The sequence below is a fragment of the Micrasema longulum genome, unplaced genomic scaffold (genome assembly GCF_059751315.1).
Source record: "Micrasema longulum isolate JH-2025_06_02 unplaced genomic scaffold, ASM5975131v1 h1tg001716l, whole genome shotgun sequence".
NCBI lineage: Eukaryota > Metazoa > Arthropoda > Insecta > Trichoptera > Brachycentridae > Micrasema > Micrasema longulum.
In genome coordinates, this window is record NW_028278894.1 from 436,969 (window position 1) to 454,634 (window position 17,666).

The 17,666-nt window shown below is 33.8% G+C and overlaps 1 protein-coding gene across 1 annotated transcript in view; it reads right to left on the reverse strand.

Moving 5' to 3' along the window:
- Positions 1-17,666, reverse strand: part of Myo81F (unconventional myosin 81F) — a 179,064-nt gene that overhangs the window by 160,581 nt on the left and 817 nt on the right. The gene's annotated exons all lie outside the window — the stretch shown is intronic.

Sequence of the window (17,666 nt, forward strand, 5' to 3'; positions counted from 1 at the left end):
TCGAGAGAATTTATCTTTAACTATACCGTCATGGTGAAGGTATGACGTTCTTAGCTTCCCATCATAATCGCGGCCACGATTCTGTCTCGTGTTTACAATACGACACAATCAGGACCTCGGTCGGTGCACGCAAGCCATAGTTTGCGATGTGCTGATCAAGGAACAGCACATCATTATTTCGCGACCGGCGAATCTGAACATTGAATGCCATCTGTTCCAGTAACGATGGTTCATTAATCAAGCCTTTTAGTATATTTATAAAACCAAGTGGTCCAAAAAGATTTTTTCAAAATTGAAAATAGTTTTCAGGCGTTGCCTAGTATGTGAAATAATTCGACCAAATGAATCTCTTCATAACAATAAAGGTTAAAGCTCTTTAACTTCACTTAAATCAATAGATGGAAGAATCGAAGAAATATGGATCTTTAAACATAGGCAAAATGGTAAATGTTCCATGGTGTGTAAAGTGGCCACTTAAACCAGCCAACGACAGGTTATAAGCCCTGTAAATGCCTAGACTTCCATATTTCCTTCTCTGAAATGTTCTCCATCTCTGTTGTAATTTGTTCATTTATTTAGTAAACTAAACATTAATTTGGAGTCAGTGTTGAGTTATCTTCAACTGTCTATAAAGTAAAATCAAATTTTCTGTATGAAAAAATAATATTTATATAAAATAGATTTTGAAACATATTCAATTGCAGGTGACCGACGAAAATACTTTAAATTTTAATAAAATATAAGTATTTTCGTATATAAAATTCGATTAGACTATTTTTAGACTGTGTAAATTTCTCATTGAACAGTTAGATGAAAATTGTGAAAATGCTTTTAGAGTACTTTATTTAAAAAGTGTAAATAAAATTATGAAAAGGTCATAAAAGTTACGAACCAGATTACAGATCGATTCTCTTTAACAGCGGTGTTTGTGAAAAGGTTTAAGGTTGGATGACCCGAGCCATTGTACAAAAACCGAAAGTGCCTTCATCCATTATGGAGAGATGTGAAGTAAAGAGCGATCAATTATATCAATTACCCACAGCCTCCCGCAAGATCGGATTACCAGATCAAGCTACTCGTGGCGTCGTGGCTGACTAACCGCTATATGACTATCAACTTCCAACACAATGGAGGAGACACTCGATCAAACCGAAATAATAGAGATGCGGTGAAAAGATTATCAATTTGAATGGCAAGCGACAGACAGGTGATGAAATATTTTTTGTTGGCAATAAATATAATATAATAAATAACAAAACGAGAAAGAATGATTACTCTAATAATGCAGCATTTTATTTTATGTAATTTCAATAAATTTATGGACACAGTTCAATTTAAACATAATATCGTCGGGTTTCTGGCACAAGTTGAAAAACGACATTTTTAAAGTAAAGTTGTGAGATATTGCACTTTTAAAGTTAAAATCTCAGTCTAAATCAAAAGTTCAAATAAAACTGCAAGTTAAGTATTATAAAATAGGATTTTTTTTTTACTTTTTATATTATACTCGTATATTTTATCGGTATAAACTGAAATTTATTACAAAGTCCACTTATGTAAAAACAAAACCGCATCTTTTTGATAAACAATTTATTTAAAATCATTCTGATTCGTACTTTATTTATTTTATATCACGATATTTTATTAATGCTGGTCAAAAGTAAAATTGCGATATAAATACATATACCATAGAATTAAGAATAGTCCAGAAGGAGCGTAGAATCATATTTGAATACATCGGACTGTGTCCAAAAATTCCCCCACTATGCCCCACTTTCGCCGCGTGCATTCGTGACATCACCGCGTAATGTTGCACGATGGGAAAAAATATAATCATTACAAATCATAACACAAATGTAAGGTAAAAAAAAAAAACAATTTGTTAATTTCTCTAAAATTTAAAGGGTCATTTAATAAGAGTAATTGAATTAATGAACTTTGAACAAAAAATATTAAACTAATTTTTTATTTTATTTTACATAAAAAGGATATTTTTGTATCGTGTTAAATAATATTTAATGTTTTAAAGATAATGTCCACCACAGAGTTGTTAAATCCGAGGTCCAGTTTTCATTAGTTCTCTCACTAGGTGAGAAAAGTGGGGTAAAAAAATTTACTACCCTGGCAACCTAACGAAATTTCCATTTTGTTTCTTCGACAATCTGACAGATGGAAAAATAATTCATTTTTAAGTAATGCATTTGCTACTTACACATTCATTTGCTAATTACACATGAAATGTGATCCCATCCTATTTCTTTAAGATACTAGCAGTACTTTTACACTTTAAAAGGACACAACACGGCATAGTTGAATTCAAATCAGGAGTTGCGTACTGAGCGACGTCTACAAAGAAACTAATGGGTCAAAACGTAAAACTACTCATTTATGAGTAGTTAAAAAAATATGATAATTTCACTACTATTTAAATGAAAACATGTCCTCATCATTACATTGAAAACACTGTCAAAAAACTCTGTTTCAATTCAGAAGCTAGAAGGTCCACATGGAAATTGTGGTGGATTGTGTGGACATACTGGCGTTTGATATTTATCAAGTCATATGCGTATTTTTATTTTATTATTTATGTACTTTTATAGCAGTATATTCAAAATAATGCTTTGAAAAAATAGTTGAGGAATAATTGTTAGCTATTTCAGAACTGGTTATATTTTAGTGCGATAGTTAGCAATCATACTAACAATTTAAATATTGTACTTTTTTTTACTTTGTACTTTGTTTTCCCTATTGTAAAAATAAAGCTGTGCTCAACTAAAATAAACGCCTATTCTGTGGCCATCAAATCTGAAAAATAAAATCCTGTGAATTTGTAACAAATCTCAGAGAATTGTTATTTGTGATAAGAATAACAATAACCAAGAACAATGATTTATAGCATTTTTATTCAGTGATGGTTGCGTGGCCTTATTAAATATAAACAGGGTTATCACACGATTTTTCCCCAAGCAAGACATGTTTGTTATTTCACGCTACGTATTTTGAATATCTGACTTTTTAAAATTTCCCGGAATTGCTTCTCTGAAAAAAAATCATTTCGGCAATCAATTAACGACCGGTGAATAAAAAAAATAAATGGTACGTAACAAAATATTAACTTTACGTTTACAGATACGATTATCTCATACGCTTCAGATGTATGAGATAATCGTATCTCATACATGGAAAGGGGAAAGTATGATTTTTTTTATTTATTTCAATCTTCGAGTACAAAGAATGAGTAATTTGGTGGACTAATCGCTAAAAGCAATATCTTCCAGCCGACCAAAAATCAGGCTGGTCAATTTTTTTTACTAAAAAAACAAAAGAGACATACGTGAAAAACGATTATTAATTGAAAATAACAGCTATTTTAAAATGTGGAGATGAGAGGCTTGCACAATTAAAAATAAAAAGAACATTATGTTTTACATATAAAAGGATGAGGAATGAGGACTCAGGTGAGTTTGCAAGGATAGAGGAAGAGAAACCAGGAAAGAAAAGAATTTTTAAAAAACAATAAAATGAATGGAGGTTCTGGTTCTAGGAATATACAGAAATGTTTCAGGAGTTTCTTGAAAGTGGCCAGAGAAGATGCATTTTTATATGAAGAGGTAGCCCATTCCCGTCAAAGTCTAGCAATTTTAACAAAAAAGGAATTGCTGAAAAATGATGTGCTATGTCGAGCACTGGAAAGTGTTCTCCCCTAAGAAGAGCGAAGCGAAAGATCATGATCAGAAAGATTAATGAAATTCTCAGCAATATATTTTGGAGTGCAAGGGTTGTGAAGAATTATTATAAAGAAGTGAGAGAGAATGAAAGTTTATGCGCTGATAAAAACGAAGCCACTTGAGTTGAGAAACGAAGCCAAAGGGTTGATACGTGGTTAAACTTTTTGAGATAAAAAAAAAGCGGATGCTTTGATTCTGCAAACGCTCCAAACGTTGTATGAGTATTGAACCTAAGCAAGATTTTTTTTAATGCCGGCAGAGAATTCCTAAAAATTTGGCGAATTACATTAAATTCAAATTTCAATAATAATTATGAAATTTGAGTACTTGCATATACAGGTGTTCATTAAACCCTGTCACATCCGAAACCACGATGATCAGTATGAGCAAGAAAACATATTGGCACATTAAAATATTTTTTAGAACGAATAAAATTTTAAAAAATAAAATATCAAAAAAACCAAATGGTTGTTTACTTCTGCAGGGGTAAAACGAGGAGCGGGAAGGGGGGGAGTCTGATACTGCCCCGCGCTCCCCTCACTTCTCCCCTGCAGAAGTAAGAAACCATTTGTTTTTTAAAATACTTTATTTTTAAAAAAAATCTTTGTTATACATATTTTTTTAAATATGCTAATATGTCTTCTTGCCCATAGTGATCAACGTGGTTTCGGATGTGACAGGGTTTAAAGAACATCTTGTATAATTCATTTTTACTTTATTTTTCATTAGTACTTTGCGTATGACGGAAGACACTTTAGGTGGTTAATAAATGAAACAGTTTTTTCACTAAAACAGCTATAATAGATTCAGAAAAAAAATGTGAAACGGTAACTGCTACTGCTACTCATTTTAAATAACCGAAACGACCATCTATACGAGACAGTAAATGAGAAAATTCAGTTCTACGGGAAATCAGATTTAAAAAATGTTTTCTTACACGCGGTACAAATTATAGCAATTAATTGTACGGCGAAGTTTCTCTAAAACGTATGAAAAAAAAAAAGAACTACTTTAAATGACGTCAAATCTTCTTCTCAATCAACCAACAACAGAATGTTGTGATAATTCACCAATCAACGATGAGAACTAGTGACGTCACGCGCGGAGCAATTAAAAAACACAAAACAATAAAAAAATCGTAGCGATGCACAAAAAAAACTGTTTTTTTTAAACTTTGTTTGATAGTCTATTAACAAATAAAAACAATATTTTGAAATCACTGAACTTCCTCAGTGCTCCTGAGAAACGGTGTACCCAACTGACCATCGATTCGGTGACCCTGATTACTCGTTATTAAATAAAAATGTCACTCGAGATAAAATAAAATAAGTATGTTGTATCGTTGGTAATATTCGCGCAGTAAATATTAAATATAACGTACATGATAATATCGGTATTCGGAACTAAACTATCCCACATCCGGTCGGCGATATGTAAGTAACTAGTAACTACAGTACTATAACTACAATGTATCTGAATCGAAAATAAAAATTGCACAATATACACGAGTAATCATATACCGCGTGCGGTTTGTTGTAATTCCCCACACATTATGGTAATTACTGTGTACTTTGGACTGCGATCCCAAAGGAAACGAAGCTCGATCTTTTCAAACACCATTATCGACAATCGACTCCATGCAGAATCACAGCCGCAGCCGGGTCTTTAGTAAGAAGCAAGTACCTACAGTATTGTTGATAAAACCAGGTGGTCCAAGAAGTATGAAAATTGAAAAATCTTTTTGAGCGTTATTTTTTCTTTATTTATTTAACTTTTTGTACATAATGTTATTTGTACATTGGCGGGCTTATTGCCAAATGGCAATTTCTTCCAACCAACCAATAAAATAAAAGTGTTATTTTTATAATTCAAGTTACAGAACATATTCAATAGAAGAAAAAGATTAAAAAGCTTAAGATATATAAAAATAGAAATAAACGTATTTGTTTATAAATTACCTTAAATCAAAACTATTACTCAATGGGAAAAAGGAAAAAAGAGGAAAGGAGGAGAGATTAAGGAAGAGAAAGGAGATGTTTCTTCAGACGTGATTTAAACAGAGATAATGTAGTAACATCTTTGATGGTGGATGGGAGATGATTCCACAGTCGAGCCGCATGGACACTATATGAGTTAGAGAAGAAAGAGGAATTGTGGATGGGTATTAAGAGAGTGCCTTGAGAATTAGAACGAAGAGGTAATCCATGAACTGATAAACGTTGAAATTTTTCACGCAGGTATATAGGAGCGTTAGGACTATGAAGTACATTGAACAGAAGTGAGAGGGAGTGATAGTCTCTCCGCTGTCAAATTTTGAGCCATTTCAGTTGCTTACGATAATCAGAAAAGTGGTCGTACTTCCTCAGACCAAAAATGTACCTTATGCATGTATTCTGAAGTCGTTCAAGTTTATCGAGTTGTTCACAGCTTAAATAAGTCACGGAAACATCAGCGTAATCTAGAATGGGTAGCGTTACCAAGTATGAAGTTGAAATAATTCGGTCAGAATGTCACCCGCATCAATAAAGGTTTATGGAATATAGATAAAAAATAATAAATAAAATGGAATTATAAAAATTGGGCAGTGAAGGGTAAATAAAATCTGTAAGCAAAATATGCATCCTAGACGAAAGACGTCTTTTAAGTCGTCCCGTTTGAATAGAAATCGCCCTATTTTTAATAAAATTTTCGTATGACAACAAGAAATATTTATTTGTACTAAATAAAAATACGAACCCCGAGACCTCTTGCATGGCAGGCTAACGCGCTGACCATTACACCACGAGGCCGACATGGTTGATGTGAAATATTTATTTGAATGGGTGTTTTCACACTTTAATATAACAGTCCCTGGACTGGTACCTGAAGCGTAAAACTGATCATCTTATCTTCATGTAACAAAAATGATCAAGATACGCTGTGATTGGAGTACCAATGCAGTGCCCTATGTACCATTAGGTGCGGAAAGGGAACGATGATGAAATAAAAATACTCTAAAATAAAGTCTTATTTCATCTTATTTTATTTTATTTTATCTCTAATTCTTAATATTTTTAATATATATGTATATTTTCGACACTTGACACTTGTGCAATATTTACACACATGTCCACCCTCATTCCAATATAACACCCACTCACCCACCCTCTCACTCACTTACAGTCACACAAACACACTAGTATGTATTGTACGTGTATTTAATGTATTTCTGTGATATCTGTCATTGGTTTTATTCTCTGTATATTTTATTTGTTATATTTTTGTTACATGTATAACTGTTAATATCCCCAATAAATAAAATAAAAAAAATCTTTTAAAAAAAATATAATAGACAGTAAAGATTCTCTTCATAATTAAATAAAATAAAAATTTTAAGATATGTTGCAATAGTGTAGAAAATTCAAATTAAGTCATCGAAAGGGTCGAGAGTTTCAAATACCTGGGAGTATGTGTTACGGGAAATGGCAACTTTAAAAAGAACTGGAAGTGCGGCTAGGAATAACAGGCGCCACATTCAACAGTATGAAGGCCGTCCGGAGATCGGATATTTACTCAGTGAAAATCAAATGCCGCTTATGTAACGCCTGCATAACACCTATTCTCCTCTATGGATGCGAATCGTGGCACCTCACTAGATCCCAATACAGCAAAATTCTGAGTTTTGAGAATAGGTGTCTCAGAAGAATCTTGGGTGTGCGGGGGTTTGACCTTGTGCGGAATGAAGTAATAAGAGAACAGACGCAGAAAAATCCGGTGACAGCTGTCATCAAGCAGAGGCAATTTCTGTTGGCTTGGTCATGTACCGCGGATGCCTCTCGAGAGCCTTAACCACGCTTGCCCACTTTACAAGGCATCAGATTCTCGACGTCCTGGACGTCCACTGCTGACTCTTCGTCGGCAGTTCATGTCAGAACTACGGAACGCGAACCAGATTTGGGAGGATGCACAGGCAGCCGACAGAGATGTCTGGAGGATCTTCGTGGACACCATATGCTCCAACTAGGCAGTGGACATGGAATGATGATATAGATAATTCATTTACATGTAGGTATGTATGTATGAATAAACATATTTCAAATTTATAAAATCCTTAGGTTTTTAACATAATTCTAGGTGAAATGAATTTAAATCAAAATAAGTACATGCATTTCTTAGTTTTGATCGCTTTTAATAAAAAAATTGTTCATCAGTGACTGAGTTTTGTCGTAACCTGACAAGTCTAACGATGTCCGTCACGACGAAACCGGTCACTGGTAAACAATTTTATATTAATAGTCATAACTAAAAAAACATTTTACTTATAATTCATAATCATGATTCCCTTTCCGCACCTAAAGGTGCATATGGCAGTACATTAGTACACCAATTGCAGTGTATCTTGATAATTTTTTTGTTACATGAAGGTCAGATGATCAGTCTTACGCTTCAGGTACTAGTCCAGGGATTATAAAATATTATTGCGTGAAAACACCCTTTTAAATTATTATTTCATATCAAGTATGCCGGGAATCGAACCCGAGACCTCTAGCATGGTAGGCAAACGCGCTGACCATTCCACCACGAGGACGACAAATTACCACAAGTACGCAACTTAAAAATCTGCATTATTTAGTTAAAATTGCGTTAACCCAGTACTAATCTAAAAAGATTTGGTCATACCCAATTATTTTTCACAATGTTGTGATGGTATGATCATTTAGCGAGGCATGAAGAAAATGCGGCGGATAATGAGGGCCGAAGATGTGAAAGTCGACCCAGTGCCACACGGTGGAGTGCCATAAAAGGGGAGATGAAGGAGGCCCGGTCGGAGGAGACGATGGCCCAGAGTGCGGGACTGTGGAGAGGCAGGAAAAGGGGAGCCGAGAGAGAAAATGTGACAAGGGAGAGAAAGAAGAAGTTCTGAAACTCCACCACACCGTTGATAACATTAATATGAGAAAAAATAAGCACATACTCGTAAGAGGGAAATATCACATACTACGAATACCGATAAAAATATGTTAAGTATATTTAGAAAAAATAATTGTATTTTCGAAATCAATGTGAATATTGCGGAGAAATGTTTTCATACATAACTTTTCAAATAAAATTGTTAAAAAATATATTTCCACAGAAACGCGTCACGTTTATTAAATCTTCTAAGAGCAAACTTTGTTTTTATGCCCTAATGGCCAGAATGCGTAGATTAGTCAATTCGTTACACGACATGGAATTTTTTGGGATAGACCTTCCTGCTTTTCGTAGATCTCTTCCCCACTAAAACAGTGTGGGATGAAGATGGATTGGCGTGGTTTAGCTCGAAGTCTTAAATATTTATTAATATATTGTATGCTTTTGTTTGCCTTTGCTACATAGTTTTATGTTATTTCTGTTCAGTTTCTTGTATATAATACGTTTCTTCATAGAAGTGTTGTGATTGGCTTAGACCATACGGTCATATTTTATATACATAAAAATAATATGTTTGGCCTTGACAATTATGGCGTCATGATCGCGACGATGTTCTATTTTAATTGAAACGGTCACAAAATTTAAAATTAAACCTTATCGTGACGTATAAGGGGCGTGGCCAATGCAATGAACCGTTTTCGCGAGAATTTAAAATTATAATTATAAATTAAATTATTTTTTTTTATCCTACCAATAAGCAGATTTTTTTTGTTGCTTTTTAGTATTTCATAGACCCCTTTTAATTAGTTTTTTATTAAAAAACTGGAATAAAAAAGGGAAGGTAACCCCGACAGAAAAATCCACCAGAGAAGGCAACGGGAAACCACACCGGTCATCTTCTCCCAGGAACCACTATGGCGAGTGTATGGAATAAGCAGTTGTCCTGGCTGCGGAATACAAGAGTAGCGCAGGACTGAGATGCTTTCGCTGTCGTGATCGCCAACGTCGGGGGACCTGACAAAGCACCGCAAGAAGAATAAAAAAATACGCGATATTTCTTTATTCAAGATTTGATGAATAATCACTTCACGACTGTCGCCAAGTTGTCTTATTAAATATTTATCTGCATTATCCTAAATGCAAAAGCCCCGTTGGATTAAAATAAAGAAGAATTTTACAGACAACTATGTGGGAAGCAGCGTCCCCTAGGTTGTAAAACACAAGGGTAATAATATGAGAGGAAACGTTAAATATTAAAGCAGTTTCTTCAGAAAAAATCATAAAAATTGTTTATCTCGCTTTGGTATTTTCCTGAATTTTATTTCGCAGCCATGAAGCTTTATTTACGTGAAGATTTCACTAGTAAAAAGTACATTGCGCATAACAACATGTCTAAAACTACAAACAAACCATCACGCCGTTTCCCCGTAAGGGTAGGCAGAGAGGATAGAACGCCACAACACTCTATCTTTGCATACAGATCTCGCTTCCTCTACATTCATACATCTTCTCATGCACGCGCGCCGATTATTCCGACTTTTTACATGTCCATCTTTAAGTATTTGTTGTCTAAAACTACCTACAAATAAATTCGTTTTGGTAATTTTAAACTTTATTTTTTATTTTTTATTCTTTAATAAAGATAATTTTAAATTCATTTTCACTTTTTAAGCTTGTATTATGTGAATTTTTTAATTTTTTGAAACTATTCCCTACTCTTTTGATTTGTACTGTAATATATAGGTAATGTTTAATATTAACAAATTACAACAGAGATGGAGAATACCTTAAATAAGGGAATATGGAAGTCTAGGCATTTACAGGGCTTATGACCTGTCATTGGCTGGTTTAAGTGGCCAATTTACACACTGTGTAACATTCACCATTTTGCCTATGTTTGAACATCCATATTTCTTCAGTTCTTCCATTTGTTGATTTAAGTGAAGTTAAAGTTAAATGTTGAGATCCGTACATTATGTAAGGCTGAGACAAGCATTATCGACAAAATCGAGAAAGGAGCTCTGCGCTGGTTTGGACATGTAGAACGAATGGACAGCGAGAGAACGGCTAAGAATATTTACAATGCGAATATTGATGGATGCAGAAATAGAGGAAGACCGAGAAAGACATGGCATGACCAAATCCAACAAATACTTAAAGATGGACATGTCAAAAGTCGGAATAATCGGCGCGCGTGCATGAGAAGATGTATGAATGTAGAGGAAACGAGATCTGTATGCAAAGATAGTGTTGTGGCGTCCTATCCTCTCTGCCTACCCTTACGGGGAAACGGCGTGATGGTTTGTTTGTTTATTTGTTTGTTTGTTTGTTTGTTTGTTTGTTTGTTTGTTTGTTTGTTTGTTTGTTTGTTTGTTTGTTTGTTTGTTTAAAGTTAAGTTAAGTTTAAGTTAAGTCTCTAATCTCGCTACACCGTGATATGGAATTATCTTTTTATTGCGCGATTAAAAAAAAACATTAGTTTTAATATTGCAAAATCGTATGATTTCCTAATTTTGCGTTCTTTTACCAGACTACAGCCTTAAGATGACTCTTATATTTTAACATATTACTCGTACAACATAGATGAAAAACATTTTAGAGAAGGGAATATAGAAGTCTGGGCGTCTACAGGGCTTATGACCTGTCATTGGCTGGTTAAAGTGGCCACTTTACACTTTGATTATCTAGTTACATAATAATTACATCAAAGTTTGAGTATCTATTACCTAGATATAAAACTTATTGGACTTGTTAGTTAGGTAATCTAGTTGCTGGAAGCGCTACCGACATTATGCTAGTATAGGTATATAAAGCAATAGTAAAGATATCAAACTACCACACAATAATTATAGCTTCGGGCTTATTCCTTCCTCAAACAAAAGTAGCCTTGAAGATTTTCAATGTGAGAGATTCTTTTCTAAAGGGTTTTTTGTTTTTTCTTTCGACAATTTATTTGTCATGGATAAGTCATCAAGCGCCATTTTTGTAAAAATGACCGGAAGGGCGCTGTAAAATAAACATCTCAGACGTCTTGCAACTACAGAGCTACGGATTCCAGTAGTTAGATTCTAGTTAATGAGGAGGTTTATATTTTTTATTTGTTAATATCTGATGAAATAGCCGAAATAACTAACTACATCAATAATAATATTGAAAAAGGTGATAAATGTATAGGTATTTTCCTCGATTTATGCAAAGCTTTCGATATTATTAAACACGGCACACTATTTGAAAAACTTAAGAATCCTGAATAAGGAATTAGAATTGCTTAAAAGTTACATGAAAAATAAAAATCAAGTAGTAAAAGTTAATAAAAAATAAGCGATCAAACGTACATTTCATTTGGTGTCCCTCAAGGCAGTATACTTGGACCTAAGTATATTGTTATTTATCTACAAAAATGATATTTGCAATTTATCAGTAAAAGGCTCTATAATTAGTTTTGCTGACAATACTGCGCTTCTGTCTCAAGGAAGCTCATGGGATATTGTATTTAAAAAAGCTGAAAACGATTGGAAAATTGGCTTCCCGTAAACCAGAAATCTATCACAGCACTGTATCATTAGTTGATTCGTTCATTGACATCGTTCAAACTAGTTTATTTTTATAAACGTATTTTTTTTCATACATTTTCAAGAAACATTGCCGTCCGATTTAATGCTGTAATTTTTACCGCGCGTGAGAAAACATTTTTTTACATCCAATTTCCCGTAAAACTGAACTTCTTCAGTGTGTTTAATTAAACTATAAAGAAGGAAACACGGAAATCTAGGCATGTAAAGTAGGCCAGATCGGTCAATGTATGGGAATTAAAAAAAAAAAGAAAATGGTCATAAATACGGGAAATCTGTCATGTGCTTATCGCAAATAAAAATATTATTAAAAAACATTTACATTAAATAATGCCCACAAAGCACGTGAAATTGAAAAAAAGGAGAAAAATTAGGGTTTTTTCCTAATGTTCATTTGTATGATAATGTTTTAAATTTTTGATTTAAAAATTAAAATAACATAAAATTACCTCTTTTTAATAATAAAAAAAGTAGTTTGGATAATTAATAATACTTCTTCAACCCCCTCCTAAAAATTCTTAATTAAGCCTCTAAAATACTATATTTTCTACTGCCGCCAGGACACTGGACAGATACGGTGTTTCTGATCGAGCAGGAGCTGCTTTTTTTCTGCTACACTTCAAGATGTAGGATTAATTTCACAAAAAAAAACACCCAAAGCTGTAGACGGAAACAAAATTCGTGAGCTCTAGCAAAGGAAAGATTAACTCAATCATCGCAGTATCTTTGTTTTTAATATTGTATAAAATCATAAGATTCAATATGTCCATGTATTTGTAATTTTCTCAAACTGAACGGTTTGGGTAGGTGGGAAGAAATTGCCTTAAGGCAATATGCCCGCCCTTATACGTATATAAACTGTATATGTATATAAAGTGTTAAATAAATCAATTATTAATCAATGATAATAATTTAGGTTTATATTTTATTGGCCGTAAGGATTAAACATTGACTGTGTATGGTTGATGGACGACGAAAAGTAGTGATTTAAGAACATTTATAATCCTTTCAGTGATAACTTTTTTTTTAATTTGCCGTTTTCATTTTTCATTTCTTCCATCCGTTGATTTTGGTAAAGTTAATCCATAAAGTACAATTTAATATTGATAACTACGCAGGAGGTAAAATCCAGTTCATGTCTACAAACTTTTAGACATGATCAGATATGGTTGACTGAAAAAAAAACTGCGTTTATTTTTATTATATTTAACACGTAAAAATAATAAAAGAAGGAATTAATATTTGCCGCATTGTGATTTTTCACATTTAACAATTCCGACCGATTCCAAAACATAACTATACTTGCACGTGACATTATTTTACGCCTTGGCAATGAAAAGGTTGTGTTGCAGGACCGGTGAAATGAATTATTTTACTAGTCTTTTAATCGAGCTTAAATAAATAACTATAAAATTCACACGAATCCAGCAAAAAAATATTCATTGGCGTGCAAACAAGTACTTTGAAAACGGGGCAAAGGAACTTTTAAAATATTCGAAATTGAGTCCAGTATTACAAGAGGTAAGGTAGTCGCATATATTTAATTGTTTTATTTGTACCGATATTTATTTATTGTTTGTTATGCTACCGCCTTCAAAAATCATCATCCTCCTTTCCGCACAAAGAGGTGCATATGACACTATATTGTTAAACCAAATGCAGCGACGTTCGATCATCAGTTACGCGAGGGCAAGGTATTAAATCTTACGCTTCATGGGCCTGCCACACACTCGACGAGTGGCATGGGAAGTAGCGAGAAAAGGAGGCAGAGACGTAATGTGGCAACATAACTCGTCATGCCGCACGTCATGCTCCTCGTCGTGCCCACCGCTCCCTATTTTGTCGGTTTTTGAGCGCGAGTCAAAGGACCTGCAATATGAGCGCGAGTGGATGGCCACATAATCGCGCGGTCACAGTACGCACGCGTCATTTTTTCATGATGTATATTTCTTTGTATGACATTGATATAATTAGCTATACTAAAAATGCATAGCCCGCATGCTGCCACAGTTTCATCGTCCATTGTATAGAAAGACAAATGACAAGTGCGGAGCGTCGCGATTAATTGCGCGAGTAGAGCAGTGTGTGGGCAGAGAGGGCAACATCGGGAAGTTCACAGTGATCTACAATTGTGTCGATACAGTAAAATTAGATTATCTGCATGAAAAATAGAACATGCATACATTTTTCTAAAACGTGTTTAATTATAGGTTACCGGCGAAGATACTTTATTTTTTCATACAAAAAAAAACATTTTCGTACATAAATTTATATTTTACCTTATAGACAGTCGAAGATAATCCCGTTAACTTTCCATTGTAATCGGGGCGTTTTTGACTCGACGGCTGATCTCAGGCAAACATTTTTTTATTTAATCTACATAAATTAATGTTTTATGTAAATGATAAATAGAGTAAATCAATATGTATAAATTAAAAAAAAAAATTACTATACACGATTAGTTTTTGTAACATTTCAATTTTATTGCGAGAAAAATAAATTTTAATTAAGAATTAAATATTTAATAATGTTTTAGTACCTATGGCGTGCATTTAAATATGTTTGAAATAAAATAATTGCATTATATATATTTTTTAAAACCACACATTTCCTTTGGTTAAGAGATTATAGAAATTACTTGTACTAATACATACCGCCACATAAAATATTATATAAGAAATGCAACGACAGGTAAGTACTTACTATTATAAAATTATGTATTATTCTACGATATTTTTATAATGTTAAAAATAAGGTGCGTGTAAGCAAAACTCGCTTTTTTTTGGAGAGACACAGCATAAACAACAAAAAGAAGAAAAAACCATGGAATAAAACTGTTTAATAATTCTTTTTCCATAATTCATTTAAAAAAACATATAATTTAGCCCTGTTTTAGCAAAATAAATTAAAAATACGCCGCTCATTTTACATTCACGCCTCCCCTATCACGGTCACTGACCGACTGAATCTGTCTCACACAAAACACTGGCCACAGAACAGCGTCTCTGTCTTCATTGTTATGAGTTCTATCTTCGTGCACTCTCTTATACAGATTTATTGCTTTATTGGCGGAATTCGTTCTTCGCGTAGCAAGGATTAACATTTTTGTATTAAAATCCAGCATAGCACATTTTACTTTACAAATCCGGTGTGAAAATGTCATCACTAAAAAATCATTAAAAAAAATAAGAGATATATCCAGTCTTGTATCGTATGTAGACTAGTGTGACATCACAGCCACACAAGAGTTAAAAACGCACAAATATACATAATTTCGTACAGAAAACTAGATTTTAATTTATGGAAAATTGAAGATAACTCTTAATTCCTATTGTAATCGGGGTCCTGGATAATCCACTTTAGAAAACTTTTTTTTTAAAATCCAGCATTCGGTTCCAAAATTCACCTGAAAAAAAAAAACAAAAGAGCACCGTTCTCTTGCAGACAATGCCAACGGCGAATGGCGGGAAGATAGATTTTGTTTTTGCAACCAAAATGGACCCCCGTGGAACCATTATTCAAGTCGAAGACACACCCCACACCTGCACACCCGACGATGACAGGTGCATGAAATGCAACGGCAGATGTTTGTCCGGTAAAATTCTTAAGTTTCAAAATAATATACGTAAGTATATACGGTAGAGACTAGAGACTGTAAATCCGCAATACTCGATCGTGCGTGAAAATTTGGAGGGAAAAAAACTCGGAAAGTACGAGATACACCGCGTAGTTTGCAGTATAGGTACCTAATCCCACGTCTTAAATAATTTTAAGTAATAAAAAACTGAGGTAGTAAATGTAATGTAATTTATCAATCAATGGCAGAATTTTTTAAATACATAGCAATATTGCTAGATTGGTTATAATATAGCTGACTTTTATATGCTCTAGTCTAGGCCCTTCGGGTCCTCATGTAATCGGCCCTGCGGGCCTCAGTTTTCGGCTCTTCGCGCCTCTGTTGATTAGGAACACGATCACCTAGAAGTATCGTCTCTTCAGTTCGGTTCGGTCCGCCGTCATAAGTAGCGGCTGATGTTTTTCGTTCTGATCCTAACATTATTTTTATTCCCTTTTTTGCTCTTATTTAGTGTTTTAAGTTTAGTTTGTATTTATTTTGCGTTCTAGAATTAGTTTTACCATACTCGTTTTTAATTTATAGTATCGTGTCTAAATAAACTGTTAAAACCTGTGATAAAATTAATTTATAAACAGTGTAAGAGCAGGTACACTCCTCGTCGACTACAAACGTGGACTCGTCCGCTGTGCCGAGAGAAGGCCTTCTTTTTTGTTGTTGTTTGGAGTAATCTAAATTTAATTAAGAATAATCAAAATAATGCTACAAAAACCACAGAAAATTGACAGAAATATTTAGTATCTAAGTAAAAACATTGGAAATTAAAATTAAAAGAATCAGTAATTAAAAAAGATAACAGTCTGCTCTGGCCGACTGTTACATGCTGGTGCAGTCGGCCCCTCGGGCTTCATTTAGTCGGCCAATATAAATCTTTTAACATGATTTTTTTTAATTTCTGAAATGAAAGTTATTTCAGAAATTTAAAAAATCGCAGCGCTGATAATACGATACATACAAAGAAATTGAAGAAAAACAATTTCGGACTTAGTTTAATAGTCTAATAACAATTTATTTTTTTTGATCACTGAACTCCCTCATTGTAATGTTTGTTGTTTGCACGGGAGAAAAGCAAATACTCGTAAGAATTATTATTGAAAGAATTCGCACTACAGCGTCCATCATCAGGGTTGATGTTATTTATGTAGCTATATAATATGTCACATAAATATACAATACGTATGTTTTATGTTGAAAAATATGCCAAGAAAAAGTTGACAACCCTAGTCAAGATAGACGTGAGTGGAGGTCCATCCTCTTAGCATACACCTACGGGGAAGTAGCGTGATCGTGGTGGTAGAGAAATAAAAAAATATGTTTATCATTTAAAATATATTAAAAAGAAACGGATATATTTAAAAAACGAAGGATGAAAGCCGAGTGAACGCGGTCGAAATGCGATCTCTTAAGACGAATGTGTGTGAAAACAATGTATGACAGGATTTAAAAAATATTTTTATAAGGGAGTTGCTTTATTATTTACCTTGCTTAGGTATAATGTACGGGTTACGAATGATGAAATCAGACGAGAGTGTAAATCTGAGGCAGGTATAATTATTGATAACATTAAGAAAGGGTCTCTGAGATGGTTTGGTCATGTAGAATGAATGGATAACGAAAATAAACAAAATTTTAAGTCTGGTCATGTCAAAAGCGGGCAAAACCGAAGGGCATGTATGACAAGATGTATGAATGTGGAAGAAGCTAGAGAGGTATGCAAGGATAGCCGTGTGTGGCGGTCCATTCTCTCTGCCTACCCCTACGGGGGAATGGCGTGATGGTAGTAGTAGTAGATATTCCCTTTTTATTAAATGAATAAAATCAACGATTTAAACGGAAAATGGA